Genomic DNA, 19226 nt, shown 5'->3' with positions numbered 1-19226 from the left:
GGATCACCAATTTAGCACTGGAGGGCAGCGTGGTGGTTAAAAATCGTAGAGGGAGACCAAGAGATGAATACACTAAGCAGATTCAGAAGGATGTAGATTGCAGTAGGTACTGGGAGATGAAGAAGCTTGCACAGGATAGAGTAGCATGGAGAGCTGCATCAAACCAGTCTCAGGACTGAAGACCACAACAACAACTGTATATAGCCCCAACGAGATTTGCAATTGCCTCCTGTTGTTGAAGTGGTATTTTATTGTGTATTAGCAGAACGAATTGCAAGCAGAGCGCTAAGGCCTAACACGTAGAGTGGCATGGTGTATCCATTGATTTTCGAAGTCATATAGCCACCGTAAGATACATCTCCGATTAAGATTAAACTATTTCGAAAATAAATTGGTTTTGAATTTAATCCTGAAGCATTTACAGCCTTGTTCACTTCCTAATAATCACAACTTCTTTTCTCAGTTACAGGATCATCTATCCTAAGCAACCCAGGAATTGTCTCCCTCACACTTCTGTAAAGATGACTTACACTCCTGGAAATTGAAATAAGAACACCGTGAATTCATTGTCCCAGGAAGGGGAAACTTTATTGACACATTCCTGGGGTCAGATACATCACATGATCACACTGACAGAACCACAGGCACATAGACACAGGCAACAGAGCATGCACAATGTCGGCACTAGTACAGTGTATATCCACCTTTCGCAGCAATGCAGGCTGCTATTCTCCCATGGAGACGATCGTAGAGATGCTAGATGTAGTCCTGTGGAACGGCTTGCCATGCCATTTCCACCTGGCGCCTCAGTTGGACCAGCGTTCGTGCTGGACGTGCAGACCGCGTGAGACGACGCTTCATCCAGTCCCAAACATGCTCAATGGGGGACAGATCCGGAGATCTTGCTGGCCAGGGTAGTTGAATTACACCTTCTAGAGCACGTTGGGTGGCACGGGATACATGCGGACGTGCATTGTCCTGTTGGAACAGCAAGTTCCCTTGCCGGTCTAGGAATGGTAGAACGATGGGTTCGATGAAGGTTTGGATGTACCGTGCACTATTCAGTGTCCCCTCGACGATCACAAGTGGTGTACGGCCAGTGTAGGAGATCGCTCCCCACACCATGATGCCGGGTGTTGGCCCTGTGTGCCTCGGTCGTATGCAGTCCTGATTGTGGCGCTCACCTGCACGGCGCCAAACACGCATACGACCATCATTGGCACCAAGGCAGAAGCGACTCTCATCGCTGAAGACGACACGTCTCCATTCGTCCCTCCATTCACGCCTGTCGCGACACCACTGGAGGCGGGCTGCACGATGTTGGGGCGTGAGCGGAAGACGGCCTAACGGTGTGCGGGACCGTAGCCCAGCTTCATGGAGACGGTTGCGAATGATCCTCGCCGATACCCCAGGAGCAACAGTGTCCCTAATTTGCTGGGAAGTGGCGGTGCGGTCCCCTACGGCACTGCGTAGGATCCTACGGTCTTGGCGTGCATCCGTGCGTCGCTGCGGTCCGGTCCCAGGTCGACGGGCACGTGCACCTTCCGCCGACCACTGGCGACAACATCGATGTACTGTGGAGACCTCACGCCCCACGTGTTGAGCAATTCGGCGGTACGTCCACCCGGCCTCCCGCATGCCCACTATACGCCCTCGCTCAAAGTCCGTCAACTGCACATACGGTTCACGTCCACGCTGTCGCGGCATGCTACCAGTGTTAAAGACTGCGATGGAGCTCCGTATGCCACGGCAAACTGGCTGACACTGACGGCGGCGGTGCACAAATGCTGCGCAGCTAGCGCCATTCGACGGCCAACACCGCGGTTCCTGGTGTGTCCGCTGTGCCGTGCGTGTGATCATTGCTTGTACAGCCCTCTCGCAGTGTCCGGAGCAAGTATGGTGGGTCTGACACACCGGTGTCAATGTGTTCTTTTTTCCATTTCCAGGAGTGTAGTTACCTCAGCCCGCGAGAAAAATATTCTCGTCGACGTCCTGGTTGCGTTAGCCAGGCCACACCTTTTCCCAAGCTGGTGACACGACCTGTACCGGGACGCAGCGACATGTTGACACGAATGATGACTTCTGTTTGGGTTCTGAGTTCATCCTCGGTTCCTTTCAGAGGTTGGCTGATTAACTGAATGCAACTAACATCGCACGCAGGATGCAGGCTAAGCTCACTATTGGTACCATAGTGCCCAGAGACGTTCGTGGTCCTCTGGTTTGGGGCAGAATGAAAGCTCAAAACCAGAAGCTCAGACGATTCTGCAACGTTATCGGACCCGTATATCTCAATTCCCGCTATAGGATGGCGAATTGTAGGCCTCCCCCCCCCCCCCCTCCCCGCGCTCTATCCCCCCTCCGTTTCAGAAGGTCAGGCACGCAAAAGACGAAGGAAGCGGCTACTAGAATAGCGGAATACGTGTGGCGTGCATATGTCTTTTTCTTCTTTTCTTTCTTTCTTTTTGTTTCCTTTTTTAGATTTGAGGAACTCCTCTTGGTATCAGTGATTAACTGACTGCCGAAATCGAAGATAAGTCAGCAACATTATTCTCAGAAAACGTTCGTCCTCGCAGATCGAAAATATAAAAGGTTAATACGATGTTCGTAAACTGTAGGAGCCTATATGGTAGGACCCCAGAATTGTCACTTGTCATTGCCTATAGCAAGTACAGAAACTTACAAACAGCTATACCGGAAGTCAATAGCCACTAAATCCTAAATACAGATTGGAATATTTGTCGTAAGAATAGATTATTGTGTTATACAATACGATATGTGCAGAGTATTATGGATCAGACATGGTAATGGGTTAATTTATAGACCCCCTGCGTCAGAAGCTGTAGTAACTGAGCGTTCCAGAGAGAACATCCAGCGCTGTGGTCGAGCGGTTCTAGGTGCTTCAGTGATGTGTGTGATGTTCTTAGGTTGGTTAGGTTTAAGTAGTTCTAAGTCTAGGGGACTGATGACCTCAGATGTTAAGTCCCATAGTGCTTAGAACCACTTAGAGAACATCCAGGATTTCGTCAGTAGGTTTCCTGATCACGCTATTGTAGTAGGAGCGAATTCAAGTTGGGCTGATTTATAGACCGCGTGCCTCAGAAGCTGTTTTAGAGCACTTCAGAGAGAACATCCAGAATTTCGCGAATAAGTTTCCTGATCACGCTATTGTAATAAGGGGGACTTCAAGTTGCCAAGTACTGAATAGAAGAGACAAGCGATCAAAGCTGGAGCCAGAAAAAAGGGATTCGCGTGACATTAATCTCAATGTCTTGTCTGAGAATTACTTCGAGCGGATAGAGAACCAGCTCGTGAGGATGACGTCTTCTGGAAACATGCAGACCTGAGCTTTGCGACTTAGTAAAAGTAGAGACGGGTGTGAATCACCATAAGTCTGTGATTGTTGAATGGCTACGGGTGTTACAAGAACTGTCCAGAAAGGTAGGAATATATTCTTGCTTCGCAATAGTGACGGGATACAAACTGCAGATTCTCTGAGTATTCAACATCAGATATTCAGAGTTGAGGACGAAGAGGTGGAGTACAAACGGATAAAATTCAAAAGTATCGTTCAATATACCTTCGACAACTATATCCTGAGCAAGTTTCATATCCTGAGTAAGATTTTAAGGAATGGAAAAGACCCACTCAGGTTTAATGGCCGCATTAGCAATTTGCTACGAAAGCAGTGAGAGCTTCGTCACAGATTTAAGCGAAATAAAAACCTAGCTGACAAACAAAAGCTGAACGAACCGAAATATAACGTAAAGTTGTGCAATGACAGAAGCGTTCAATGACTTCGACTAACACAGACCCTAAGAAGTATTGGTCTGACATAAAATCAGTATCGAAGCAATATTTCCGTCAGTCCGTGATTATATTGGCAACTAATTTGAAGATGATAGATGGCAGAAATACTTAATTCAGTCTTCCGAAATTGTTTCTTCGTGAAATATCGTAATACGAGGGTTGTCCAGAAAGTAAGTTCCGATCGGTCGCGAAATGGAAACCACTGGGAAAATCCGGTAAAGCTTTGCACAGATGTGTTGGGCAGTGTCTCTAGTATGCCCGTCGATCGTGTCGCGTCGCTCTTTTCAGTTGTGAGTGAACAGTGAGCACGTAAAGATGCGTAAAGATGCGTAGGGAGTAGCGTCTCCCGCCAAGTATAAGGGCCTGGTTAGAGAATTCGCCTGTGTAATGCAAACCTCATAACGCACCTGTCGTGCAGTTAATTCTTCACGCCAATTCTCAGCCGCACACTGCAGGGGCAATGAAGACGCTCCTGCAGCGTTTCCGATGAGAAGTGTTTGAGCACCCACAATACAGTCCGTAATTGGTTCCCCCTGACTTTCAGCTCTGCTCACAAGAATCGCTGGCTATGAAGACAAAATTTTTCCACCGACAACGAGCTACAGACGAGTGTCGATAACTGTCCGAAAGCACAGGCGGTTGCTTTCTGTGTCGAGGATGTTGGAAAGTTGATACAACACTACGACAACGCTGTTCGAGTATAATGACTTTTCTGGAGACTAGAAATCTACTCTGTAGGAATCTGCATGGGTTTCGAAAAAGACGGTCGTGTGAAACCCAGCTCACGCTATTCGTCCACGAGACTCAGAGGGCCATAGACACGGGTTCACAGGTAGAGGCCGTGTTTCTTGACATCCGCAAGGCGTTCGATACAGTTCCCCACAGTCGTTTGATGAACAAAGTAAGAGCATATGGACTATCAGACCAATTGTGTGATTGGATTGAAGAGTTCCTAGATAACAGAACGCAGCAAGTCATTCTCAATGGAGAGAAGTCTTCCGAAGTAAGAGTGATTTCAGGTGTGCCGCAGGGGAGTGTCGTAGGACCGTTGCTATTCACAATATACATAAATGAACTTGTGGATGACATCGGAAGATCACTGAGGCTTTTTGCAGATGATGCTGTGGTATATCGAGAGGTTGTAACAATGGAAAATTGTACTGAAATGCTGGAGGATCTCCAGCGAATTGACGCATGGTGCAGGGAATGGCAATTGAATCTCAATGAAGACAACCGTAATGTGCTGCGAATACATAGAAAGAAAGATCCCTCATCATTTAGCTACAATATAGCGGGTCAGCAACTGGAAGCAGTTAATGCCATAAATTATCTGGGAGTACGCATTAGGAGTGATTTAAAATGGAGTGATCATATAAAGGTGATCGTCGGTAAAGCAGATGCCAGACTGAGAGTCATTGGAAGAATCCTAAGGAAATGCAATCCGAACACAAAGTAAGTAGATTACAGTACGCTTGTTCGCCCACTGCTTGAATACTGCTCAGCAGTGTGGGATCCGTACCAGATAGGGTTGATAGAAGAGATGGAGAAGATCCAACGGAGAGCAGCGCGCTTCGTTACAGGATCATTTAGTAATCGCGAAAGCGTTACGGAGATGATAGACAAACTCCAGTGGAAGACTCTGCAGGAGAGACGCTCAGTAGCTCGGTACGGGCTTTTGTTGATGTTTCGAGAACATACCTTCACCGAAGAGTCAAGCAGTATATTGCTCCCTCCTACGTAGATCCCGCGAAGAGACCATGAGGATAAAATCAGAGATATTAGAGCCCACACAGAGGCATACCGACAATCCTTCTTTCCACGAACAATACGAGACTGGAACAGAAGGGAGAAGCGATAGAGGTACTCAAGGTATCCTCCGCCACACACCGTCGGGTGGCTTGCGGAGTATGGATGTAGATGTAGATGTAGAAGTTGGAGCGGGGACTATGTAGAGAAGTAGCTGGAAGGTGTACCTAACTCTTGCAAATAAAACTTTTCTGGCTTTCACTGTGGTTTCCATTTCGTGACCGATCGGAACTTAGTTTCTGGACAACCCTCCTTTCAGTCGACGCACGGATGCCGAAATGGAGAATGTTGAGATAAATGATCCCGGAATAGAAAAGCAACTGCAATCGCTTAGTAATGGTGTAAAATTCTACAGATGTTATGCAAGAGAGCTTGCTCCCCTTGTAGCAGATGCGTATCGTACGTCGCTGGAGCAACGAAGGGTATCTGTTGCTGGAAAAAACCACAGGTCATTCCCATTTTCAAGATGTGTCGTAGGACAGACGCACATAATTATCATTCTATACGTTCGAGGTCAGTAAATAAAATCTGTCTATAAAACTGAACATGGATTCCACAAATAGAGTTCCTGCAAAACTCAACTTGATCTGTTCCACCATGAAATCCTTAGCACTACAGAGATGGGCTCTGAGGATGGTGCCATGTTCCTGGAATTCAGAAATGCATTTAATGCAGTACAACGATTTATTGCAACAAAAATACAAACTTACTGAATATCGGACGAATTTTGTGACTGGATTCAAGACTCCCGTACAGGTAGAACTGAACACGTCTAACTTAACGGGACAAAATATACACATGTAAAGACAGTTTCAGGAATACCCCAGAAAAGTGCGATTGCACTGTTGCTATTTGCAAAGTGGATATCGTTGGATGCTCGATGAGGTTGTTTGCGGATGATGCGGTTGTGTGTGTTGTAACTGCGACCAGGACGGTTGCGGGGCAGCACTGACGAAAGGCGCGGCGTGACCCGCGGAGAGGCCCGCGAACAACACAACGGAAAAGGACGGACACAACCAACGTAGGACAGAACGAATACAACAAGACCGAACAACAGAGTCACAAGGAAACAAACTCGTACACGGACCAGGAAGAAAGCAGTCTAGCGCAAGCGAGGTGTAAACCGACGTAAGAGAGATAAGACTGACTGGATGAGCTTTTTTTTTTTTTTCCTTTATTGAATTTCGATTCCTCCTGAAGGGGGCGGGCTGGCAGCAGCTTATTACGCTGCTCTGCAGCCTACAGACTTTTTAAAATGTAAGAAGAAGATAAGAAACAATTAAAAGGCGATAAAACGGTGACTTCAATTGTAAAACGGCGGAAAAAATTGGGGAAAGTTAAAACATAAAGCAAAGGGTTGGCAAATAAAATACAGAGGAATCAGACAAGTAACATAGTAGACAGACAATTAAAAAACATGGCGACAGTCTGGTTTCTGTTCACAAGAGATACAAAAATCACACCCAGCGACAGTATGATGGCCGTTCGCAACACTTCCGAAAAGACACACAACACTGAACACTCACTGTAAACACTGCACGAAAGTGTCGGCACAAAGATGACACACCATAGCCAAGGGCAGATGGGGGGGGGGGGGGGGGGACCTGGACAGATGAGGGGGGGAAAACAAGGAGGGAGGAGAGGAAAAACGAAAGGGGGGAACCAAAGGAGGGAGAGGACCCATAAGGGGGGAGGGGCAAGGCAGACGCGAGAGGGAATCAGAAAAGGCAGAGGAGGGAAATCCAAAAGGACTCAGGGGAGAGAAGGGGGGCAGAGAGAGGATAGGTGGGGAAAAAGAGGATGGAAGGGTGGGAGAGGGAGCCCAAGAAAAGGATGGAGGAAAGGAGGGGGGTTAGCATCAGAGTTGATAGGAGGGATAAATGGAGGGACAGAGGGCATCATCCGGGAGGAGGAGTTGATGGAAGCCACCTTGGGAAAGGAGATGAAGGGTGTAGAGATGGAGGGTAGGGGGGACACAACAGTGAAGATGTGGCAGGGGGCGGGGATGGGAGAGGAGAGGAGCAACCAGGAGGTGAGGGGGATCAAGGCAGCGGGAGGTGTAGAGTCAGCGGGAGGTGTAGAGTATGTGGATATGTTCGAGGCATAGGAGCAGATGGGGTAAAGGAATGAGGTCATAGAGGATCTGCATGGGGGATGGGAGGCATATACGGAAGGCGAGGTGGAGTGCATGACGCTCAAGGATCTGGAGGGACTCATAGAATTTGGGGGGGGGGGGGGGGAGGGCAGATATCCAGGCGGGATTTGCATAACAGAGGATGGGACGGATTAAGGATTTGTAGGTGTGGAGGATGGTAGAGGGGTGCAACCCCCATGTCTGGCCAGAGAGGAGTTTGAGGAGTCGGAGGCTGTTGAGGGCTTTGGCTTGGATGGAGCGGAGAGAGGGATCCAGGTGAGGTGACAGTCAATGGTGAGGCCAAGGTAGGTGAGGGTGGGGGTGAGGCGGACAGGACGGGTGCAGACGGTAAGGGAGAAATCCAGGAGCCGGAAGGAGCGAGTGGTACAACCTACGATGATTGCCTGGGTCTTGGAAGGATTGATTTTCAGGAGCCACTGGTTACACCATGCGGCAAAAAGGTCAAGGTGAATCTGGAGAAGGAGTTGGGACCATTGGAGGGTAGGAGCGAGGGCGAGGAATGCGGTGTCATCGGCATATTGCAAGAGGTGTACTGGAGGGGGGGGGGGGTTGGGGCATATCTGCCGTGTACAGGATGTAGAGGAGAGGGGAGAGAACCGAGCCCTGGGGCACACCTGCAGAGGGGTAGAAGGTGTGGGAATTGGCATTATGGATGGTAACATAGGAGGGGCGGTGGGAGAGGAAGGAGGCCATCAGACAGATGTAGTTGACAGGAAGGGCGTAGGTTTGGAGTTTAAATAGGAGACCGGGATGCCAGACATGGTCGTAGGCCTTTTCAAGGTCGAGGGAGACAAAAATGGCAGAGCGACGGGAGTTGAGCTGGAGGGAGAGGAGATGAGTGAGGCGGAGGAGTTGGTCATTGGCAGAGAAGGAAGGTCGAAAGCCACACTGGGTTTCGGGGAGGAGGTGGTTTTGGCAGAGGTGGTGATGGATGTGCTGGGAAAGGATGGATTCCAAGAGCTTGCTGAACACCGATGTGAGACAGATAGGACGATAGGAAGAGGCATCAGATGGAGGCTTGTTAGGTTTGGAGAACATCAGGACACGGAAGGTTTTCCACAGGTCAGGATAGAAGCCATTGGCAAGGATGACATTGTAGAGGGTGGCAAGGACTGAAAGGAAGGAGGGAGGGCAGTGTTTGAGGTGACGGTAGGTAATGCACTAGTGGCCAGGAGCAGTGTTGCGTTTAGTGCGGAGTGTTATGGTTGATGTCCTGTGTAGTGATGGGAGTGTTAAGTTCAGATGGTGGTGTGTGGCCCAAGTGCTGGAAGCTAGGAGCAAGGGGAGGAACAGAGGTATTCGTACAGTCCATGACATCAGGGAAGATGGAATAATCAAAGTGGGGATCATCAGAGAGGTGACAGGCAAAGTGACTGGCCTTACTGAGGTTGTCAGGAAAGGGACAGTCATCAAGGAGGAGACGGTACTGGGGGGTGGGGTGGAAAGCAGACCAATACTTGGAAGAGTTTATGGGAGTGTGGTGTTGAGTTGTGTACATGTCTGGCGCCAGGCAAGGCATTTCTTTGTAGTAAGCCGGTTGTGGGTGTGTAGTTGTAATTGCCAGTGGCGGGTAAGCGTATCCCTGTCATGAGTGTGGAGAAAAGAGCGGTAGAGGCGGTGGGACTCTCGAAGGAGAAGGACGGCCTGTGGAGGCAGGGCGGGGCGGCGAGGTTGGATGGCTTTCATGGGGATGTGGGTGGCGACGGCGTCAGACAAGGTCTGGTGCAGGAAGACAGCAGTGCGAGATATGTCATCAGGAGATTGGAGGGTAAAGTCGTGGCCGTCAACCTAGGTGTCAATGGAGTCCCGGTACGCATCCCAGTTGGCACAGGAGTAATCATGGACAAGTTTAGGAGGGATGTCGGGGCAGGGAGCATTGTGGGGAGGGCGACCATTAGAGATAGTGAGGAGGACAGGAGCATGGTCACTGCCAATGAGGTCAAGGACATCTGCAGTGATGCGCCCAAGGAGGTTGGGAGAGGCAAGGACCACATCGGAGTGGTGTTGGATTCAGGTTGGGTGTGCTGAGGGAGGGGAACCAGGTCTCCCTGGAGGGTGGTGATAAATTGATGCCACTGCTGGAGGTCGGCAGGATCATGGCTGTGGATACTGAGGTCGGCGGCTATCACGTAGGTGGAGAAGGTGCGGTAAATGTGGGTCAGGAAATCGTACGGGATGGAGGTGCGAGGGCGGACATAAATGCTGGCACGGGTGATGGTAAGGGTGGGGAAGAAGAGGCTGAAGGTGAGATGCTCGGCAGGATTGTTAAGGAGAGGTTGTTAAGGAGAGGTTGAGGCCAGACAGGGAGGTGCTTGAGGTGCCCTATAGCAATTCCGCCATGCGCCAGAGGGTACGGGTCATCGGTGCGGTGAAGGGTGTAAGGAGCTGTGGAGATGGAGATACCGGGTTGAAGGAAGGTTTCATTTAGGACGAAGGCATCCACGCAGTGCTGACGGAGGGTGTGGAGGAAGAGGAGTTTATGGGTGGGCAGGGAGCGAATATTGTGGTACAGGATACGGTAGGGTTGTTATACCATGGGAGGGGAGAGTTAGACGAGAGTGGTGAGGGGGGTGAAGGTGAAGTGGGCCTGGTTGTGGGAGTATGTGGCATAGGTAATAATATGGAAGATGGAACGGGCAGCGAAGGCGGTTTGGGAAAGGGTGTGGGAGCGCTGGAAGGGGTGGATGCTTTGGAGCACAACTGGATGAGTTTTTTTTCTTTATTGTTTTTTTGATCACCTTACACAAAGGCGGGCTGTCAGCAGCATAGTACGCCGCTCTTCAACCTTGAGTTTTACAATAAGTATTACAGATAGGTGGCACAGAGAATACAATCAAAACGGCGGGCAAAAAATGTAGACACTAAAAAACAAAAAACATGGAGCCGTTCACGGTGGACGAGAAATATCACTAACACTAATTGACATGGCGCACATATCATGGATGACGGCGACAGCACACGTGAACAGTGGTGGCGTGACGGCGAAAGAACACTAAACACAAATGAAGGCACACACACGAGACACTGATGGCAATGATCTCCGGCGCACGAATGTTCACTGAGCGTGTGCGAGTCCGGGGACCTGCCAAGAGAGGAGGAGGAGGAAGGGGAGTGGGAGAGGGAGAGGGGAGAGCAGAGATGCCATGGGCAGGGGAGAGAGGGGGAGGGAGGAAGGGGGAGGGGAAGCCTGGGGGAAGAGGGGTGGAGGAATGGGGATGGGGGAAAAGGAAAGAGAAGGGAGGGAGGGTGCCTAAAGGAAAGGACACAGGAAGTGAGGGGGGAGGATCAAAGTTGATAGGAGGTGTAGATGGAGGGGAGGAGGACATCATCAGGGAGGGGGAGCTGGCGGAAGCCACCTTGGGAGAGGGTAAGGAGGGTGGAGAGATGGAGACTGGGTGGGACGTGGGAATACAGGCGCGGCAGCAGGCGGGGCGGGAGAGGATGGGTGAGACAAGTGGGTAAGGAGGATCGAGTTTGCGGGAGGTGTACTGGATGAGCGAGTGGCCGGCGCTTAAGTACGCTCTCGGGGGCGCCGCTATTGGCCGCTGGGACCACGTGTTCCACTGTGGCGCCCCCACACTAAAAGCGGGCCAGGAGGCGCACGTCGCCACAGCTTACGGCGCAGCGACCTCTATGGGTCTTCGACGCCCATGACGTCTGGCGCGGATTCAAATTCCTCGGCGCGCGGTAGCAGAGTGTGTAAGAAAGCAGCAACGTCAGAGGCTGTGACAAACTGTGGGAAGACCTCCGAGGTACTCATGAGTGGTGCAGGGACTAGCAGTTTATACAGATTGTAATAAATGTAACATATTGCACATACATAGGAAAAGAAATCCACTACTGTACAACTATACTATTGATGATGAATTGCTGGAAACAGTAATCACTGTAAAATATCTAAGAGTAATCATTCGGGGCGACATTAAGTGGAATGACTACATAAAACAAATAGTAGGTAAAGCTGATGCCAGACTGAGATTCACAGGAAAAATCTTAAGAATTCATCCACGAAGGAAGTGGCTTACAATACGCTTGTTCGTCCAATAATGAAGTGTTATCCACCATTCTGAGATCCTTACCAGGTAGGACTGATAGAAGAGATAGAGAATGTCCAACGAAGACAGAAACATTATGGGGATGCTCAACAAACTCCAATGGCAGAAGCTATTAGAAAGCGTTATGCCTTGCGGAGAGGTTTACTATTGAAATTTTAGAGAATACATTCCAGGAAGAATCGGACATCATATTACTTCCTCCCAAATACGTCTCGCGAAATGGCCACGACGAGGATATTCAAGGAAGTAAAGCTAATACGGAGGTTTACCAACAATCAATCTTCCCAGGCGCTTTTCGCGAATACAAAAGTGTAGGGGGAGTGAGATAGCTGTACCAGGAGCACACTCGGCCTCATACCGTAGGGCGGCTTGCGGAGAGTAGATGTGGATGTAGATGGTGATTCTGATGAATCGTCCAGAAACAAAAATTTTGTGACAGAATGTTGTGTCACTTTATCCTTCTGTTGGAAAAGTATAGAATAAGACTAATTAAAATCGCACGAGAGCTTCTGTAAAGTTTGTAAGGTAGGAGACGAGGTACTGGCAGAAGTAAAGCTGTGAGAACTGGGCGTGAGTCGTGCTTGGGTAGCTCAGTTGGTAGAGCACTTGCCCGCGAAAGGCAAAGGTCCCGAGTTCGAGTCTCGGTCCGGCACACAGTTTTAATCTGCCAGGAAGTTTCATATCAGCGCACACTCCGCTGCAGAGTGAAAATCTCATTCTAATTAAAATAGCTGCAGAAATAGAACTGTTCCGATAGCCAAGTTGACACATTACTTTCGTTATTTTGCGCAAAATTTACAAACACAACAAAAACAAAATTTCATTGACATCAACTGCAAGGTGTCATACAGATGCTCCTATGAAGGAGTATCTACTTGGAACACTTTTAGTCCAGCTCTAAACACTCTTTAGATATTTTTACGGTATTCCTGTTATTATATAAAACACATCTCGCTGTATTTGAAACTGCTGGGATAACACTGCATTACTACAGTGTTATGTTTTTTACTTTGTGGTAGGACCTTATAATTCTCTTTTTATCTGCTTCTATGAATTACAGTAACCCAATAACCTACAATCATTTTACACTTACTGCACAACTAAATGTTAAGAGTTACGAAAGTTTACAATCTAGTGCACTACATTCTCGGTTTAAATTACCACGCCTGGTTCAAAATCATCTCGGCAGCTGGATTCAGTCCGCTTCTTAAGGCTCCGGGTTGATGTATGACAACCCTGCCATACTTGATCTTCTAGTGAAAAATGGTATGTCAATTGAAGTTCAAAAATGGCTCTGAGTACTATACGACTTAACTTCTGAGGTCATCAGTCGCCTAGAACTTAGAACTAATTAAACCTAACTAACCTAAGGACATCACACACATCCATGCCCGAGGCAGGATTCGAACCTGCGACCTTAGCGGTCGCACGGCTCCAGACTGTAGCGCCTAGAACCGCACGGCCACTCCGGCCGGCTGTGAGTTGAAGTGACTGCACAAGTTCGTGCTATAATTACTTTCCGATTTTTCATTGATATTGATCTCTAACTATTTCATTTATATTTTTGCTTGAGAAATCCTTCATTTCATCGAGACCACGTGGGAGTATGATAGGACACTCAGATATTGTAGCCCCTGGTGCTTCTTTTTAGGACACCACATTTATAATCAGGTGTAAATCGTTCTTTCTGTCCTGCATAAATATGATGCATAGGACCCATGACCAGTAAGTCAGCACACCACCCACAATTTAAGTGACAAAATCTAAATTCTGAGATCTCTCGTATCCTAAATAAATACAGTGATTCCTGTGATTTGCGTAAGAGGCTTCTCATTATCCCTCTCACAGGTTAATACGGTACCCCTAATTTCATGTTTACCGAAGACAGGTTGACTAATTATTACCCTAATTAGGTCAAATTCCCCTTTCTTTGCCTGGTAAAATGCCGCTTGTTTCATAATTACCAGTTAAACAGGTCATAACCCCATTATGATTATTGTTGTTGGAATGACCGCAAATGTTTTGCAAACGTTAATATTTCTTTAGGCCCTGCTTAAGTCAGTGGACCCACACATTTTAGCTTAATCCTATACTTAACTAGATGGAAGATGAATTTGTTTTTATACAATACAAATTCATTAAATTAATTGGTTAAGTACCAGCGTACTCTGTAGTTTACTTCTACACTTTGGGTTGTATGGCTACAATCTGTCTGACGCTTAGTTCAAGTTTCAGCGCTGCAGTCGCTGAAAAATCCAAAGTTGCGGATGCTAGATAGGTCGGGGAAGTGGTGGAATTTAAAAATGCAAGATTTGGGTGGTAGGAAATTTAAAAGATGCTATATGGCAATGAAGGGCTGAAATTTAAGAAAACAAGCAAATGTGTAGAACTAGCCTGGTTGTGCTTTGTACCCCATCTACTTCCTCTTATTCCAGCTCTCCATTCAGTGTCAGCATAGTATTAAAATGAGGCTGCCAATAACAGCGTTCTGTTTTAGCAGGTATTAGAATGAGACAGCCAATCGGAATACAGCTGTGAATTTACATAAGCTTTATTTGAATTGTATTCAAATGGCGCCAAGTTCAAAGGTACGCGGCAGTTCCGAAAACAATTACGTAACCTTAACTTGAATTAGCGACTTCTTCAAAGTTTCCTTTGAAATATGTAAATTGGCGCCATACACACACACAAACACACGCACACACACACACACACACACACACACACACACACACACACACACACACACACACACACACACACACGCTTCTTAACGTCCCACCTCTGTATACCACACTGCCTCAGCATTAAATTTCATCTTACATGTATGCATACAACATCAGAAATTAGTTATAATATTGCTAAATCTGCTTCATCATCATCATTGTCTCTCTAATTTACAAACCACAGTAAATTATCTCTCTCTCTCTCTCTCTCTCTCTCTCTCTCTCTTTCTCTCTCTCTCTCTCTCTCTCTCTTTATCTAGCTACCTCCCTGTAATGCTTAGTTTAATGATGCAAAAACATAAAAACGTATTACACAGGGAATGATAGGAGAAAATAAACAAATAATACTACAGATGTAAATTCTGTTAATTTCTTTTACATTTTCATGCGGTTCAAACATTGTTAACTTCGTCATGCAGCACAAATTGTTTGTCACCTTATGCTGTCTCACATTTGAAGGATACGAATTTGACCATTTTCAATACTTTTTAGAAATTCCAAATAATGCGTTGTTACGATTCAAGTAAACATACGAAAAATCTCCAGTAGCTAAACGGGTTGTCGCAGTAGTCTCTAGTTTAATAAAATGTATGTGGCACAGAATTGCCTTTCTTTGGCAGTTAAATTTTCAAAAACACTATGGCTTCAAGCGCTTCAGCATTAGCAACTAGAGCTTTTTCATGTGCAAGAAGGAAGATACATTTCCTTCTAAGCTCTGGTCCAATTTATTTCCCCTCTTCAATCGATTTGCAGAATGCTATGAGATATTTTTAAATTTTTTAGCAACCTTTTTAATTGATAAACCTTCAGCATCAACTTATTTTGCTTTTTTCAAATCTTCTGTGGGCCGCTTAGCTTTGTCTGCCTTCTTCACTTATTTCTAACCACCTGATATATGTATATGGAACTATGCTCCCTTTAAACAGGGTGATCACCCTTACCCTGAAAGCATAATTTCATTCAGCTGTTAATAAACAACTAAGTGACACAAGGTAGGGCTGACCTCGTTACTGTAATAAAGAAGTATGTGATGCAAAGTAGGGATGGCCTTGATGCTATGTAATCAATATTACTTTAGCAAAAGTGTGTATGTAGGGAGAGTTCTGGCCCAAAAGATGTCACCAGTGATGTTATCGATGGGTCATGGGATTCCCCCCCCCCCCCGCCCCCCCACATTCCACCCGCCACTGACAAAGGTCAATTGCCCTTTGTATAACATGACGGGAAATTCAAAACTTTGAAGGGAAATTCAAAATTTTGGAGGGAAATTCTTAAAGTAGCCCAACTGCGCTAGTGTGTTTCCTTTGGAAGGAGGGTTGTCCTAAGTATAAATTGGTGCTAAATTCAAAACGGTGCACTGTCTTGTTGGCTGACGTTAAGTATTGGCCCCGGCTCAATAACGTCACGATCCGAAACTTGGAATACGAGTACCAACCAAACTATGTCTTCAGAAGCCTAGATGACTGACATGGAACACAAGATGTCGATCGAACATGGTGACCAGGGCGTACTGCTGCAGCTCTTTGATGTCACAATCCAGCTCGGATCTGCCGGGCTGTTTTTATAACAGTGTAGAGTTCGAGCCCACTGGCCTATAATGAGATACTGACTCAGTCCTAATGCAAGCTACTATTCACTAAGAGGTGTATAGTTACTGATTTTTCTAACTCTAAGTTTGAGTGGCTCTTGAACAGATACTGGGAGATGCAGATCTTCTCCACACATCACCCACAATTATTCCCTAAGCTTAAGTCCAAACTGTACGCTGTGTGTAAGAACACTTGCATCTTTATTTAAAGAAGTAGCTTTTCATGGAGAGTTCCCATTCCGTAATCGAGAAGTCCGCCACCGTGCAGCATGGCACCCCCAGAAGGATAGGAAGAGCCGTCAACCACAGGGCCACTGTGTCAACTTACAATAAGACATAACAGTCCAGCAGCTGATAAGCTGCCCACCATCCGTCAGTGACACACACACACACACACACACACAGCCGATTCGACAACGTAATACCATGGTGGCTTAAATGCTTGTAAAATTCACAACAAAAATAAATTGTGTGTGGCTATTTACCGACAAAAACATAACCAACATTACAAAGCCGTCAAAACACGAAACTACGTTTACAGACATGTAACAGCAACATTTGTGAACGGAACAAGGTTATACTTATTGACAAGTCGAATTGTGCCCATAAGAAAAAAACACATGTGAGAAACACATATGACAGGAAAGTATGATCTTTTCTACGAGAATATTCGTCATTACGTTACTTGCACATGACATATCAAGACGAACACTGAACTACCTTCACAACAGAGCGGAGTGACAACTGACGCCACATGATTGTAGCATCGCCCATCGACACAGTAGAGAGCGTTACAACCATCTGGTGGAAGAAGCATGAACACTATGGCTCAGGAGTGCACCAAGAGGCTAACAGGAATGACGTGTGGAAGTGTTAGCCACCGCAGTGTCGCATATTATTCATACACGCAATCGCATCTGGCTGTGCTCCATCTCTTGGTGGGGAATTGTCACTGCTGGGACCACGTGCGTGGACTCCACTCACGTGTCGCTGCTGCATAAAGGATTGCAGGGTACACATAGTCGCTTTTCTGAGATTTGTAGTTTAACAGAAGCAGTGTGAAAGTCTCTAACTTGGAATAAAATGATAATTTCACATGTCCCTTAGACACATTGATTTTCGTTGTAGATATGCCTTGGTGTAATGGGATATTCGTTATCAACGTAGTCAAAATATTATGCTATCCAGGGTAAAATTATGCTTACTACCTGAGCCGCCATCTTACTCTGTTACTCACTCCTGTGAACGGGAACGCGTTATGAAGATCTTGGTGCCTCTCGCTTCCATCTAGAAAATGTAATGATTTTACTGGTTTATATTTCTAGTTTTTACTGAGTTTAACGAAGGCGATGTTGGCCTGATATATTCGACGATGCCCTTTGGCCACACTGACTAAAGGATTCTTCCAAGAAATACCAAATTAAGGTATTTTGGCTACGCTGACTAAAGGATTCTTCTAAGAAATACCAAATTAAGGTATTTGCTTTTACAGTATTTGATCTGTTTATACATGCTTATAGGTTATTCAAGTCTGCACAACGCGATCGTGATTCTTAAATAGATGAATTTGTTCTCTGTTTTCTATGTAGATAACCTGAAGATGTCTAAATAAGGTGAAACGCGTTGTTGAAAAATAAAAAACCGAAATTGCGAGCAAGACTGTTTTTAACTAATACTGTTTAGCACTGGTTTGCTGTATGCCACATATGGATTGGAAGAATTTCTAAAATACACCTAAACTGTTGCAAAATACTTCCCAAACTACAGCTTCCATCATCATCAGCAGCAGAAGCAGCAGCATCATCATAATCATCAACAAGAATAACAACAACATTGTCAGTACACTGACCACAACAGGAGCATTATGTAGCTTACAGTGCTAGTTGGCAGTCTGTGAGTTCCACCAGCACAATGGAGTTTTATATCGGGATAGTAAAGTTAACTTTATTCTTGGTGGCTAGTAAACCTGTACACCACAGGCGAGTGGTGGACAGAAATTGGCCGGGAATATTAGATGTACTTTGTACAATCACCTGAAAAACTAGTGTCAGCTGGGACATTGGGTCACGTTCTACATATAGGAAGGAGGGTTGGAGTTTAGCGTTTTGTCTACATCGATATCAAATGTTTATCATACCAAAATGTGTCAACAGCGAAAATGGGTGTTAGTTAAAAAGTTTTACTGCCACCACCGAAAGAGTATGTGGGTCGCTGTGGTACAAAAAACTGGTTCAAATGGCTCTGAGCACTATGGGACTTAACATCGGAGGTCATCAGTCCCCTAGTACTTAGAACTACTTAAGCCTAACTAACCTAAGGACATCACACAAATCCATGCCCGAGGCAGGATTTGAACCTGCGACCGTAGCGGCCGCGCAGTTCCAGACTTAAGCGCCTAGAACCGCTCGCCCACACCGGCCGGCCCACTGTGGTACAGTTGGATGAGGATCCTACAGTTAGTTGGGAACCCAGTGCAAGCTAAATTCTCCAAGAGGCCTATTGCTTGAAACTACTGAATCTACTGCTCCTAGTGCTATTACTACAAGTATGGTAACATACAATCTAACCTAAAGCAGCCCACAAATATGTGTAAACTATTATGGCACATTTTCTGTACATGCACCCTTACAGTATATCAGAAGTGGGAGATGTGTGTTGCTTGTGGTGTTAAATACTTTGATGCTGTAGAATATCTTATATCACTGTTAGGCGACCTCTTTCGCTATTTCACCTGTATATGGAGCGGTGGGAGAACGAATATCTGCCTCTAAACAAGTGACTTGAAGCTTTCAATTGTGATGAACCTGTATGACCTGTACTTTGCAGTACAGATTGCTATGGAAAGACTACTTATGGTGGACATATCTTAACTGCTCTTCGATTATGTTGTCAAGTATTTGTTGGAGCTCATAGGTAGCGTTGGGCTTGGTGTTTAATGCATGATGTGATGCGGTCTGTTTTTTGTGTTAGAATGCACTTTGCTCTGGTGTCTGGCACTGGTGACTGTTCTTTGTGTTGAAATGTCATGGATAGGAAGGGAACAGAATATTACATTGTTTCGTTACATACGTTTACTATCGCTGACGATC

The sequence above is a fragment of the Schistocerca serialis genome, chromosome 4 (genome assembly GCF_023864345.2).
Source record: "Schistocerca serialis cubense isolate TAMUIC-IGC-003099 chromosome 4, iqSchSeri2.2, whole genome shotgun sequence".
Lineage (NCBI taxonomy): Eukaryota > Metazoa > Arthropoda > Insecta > Orthoptera > Acrididae > Schistocerca > Schistocerca serialis.
This window is presented reverse-complemented; position numbering follows the sequence as displayed.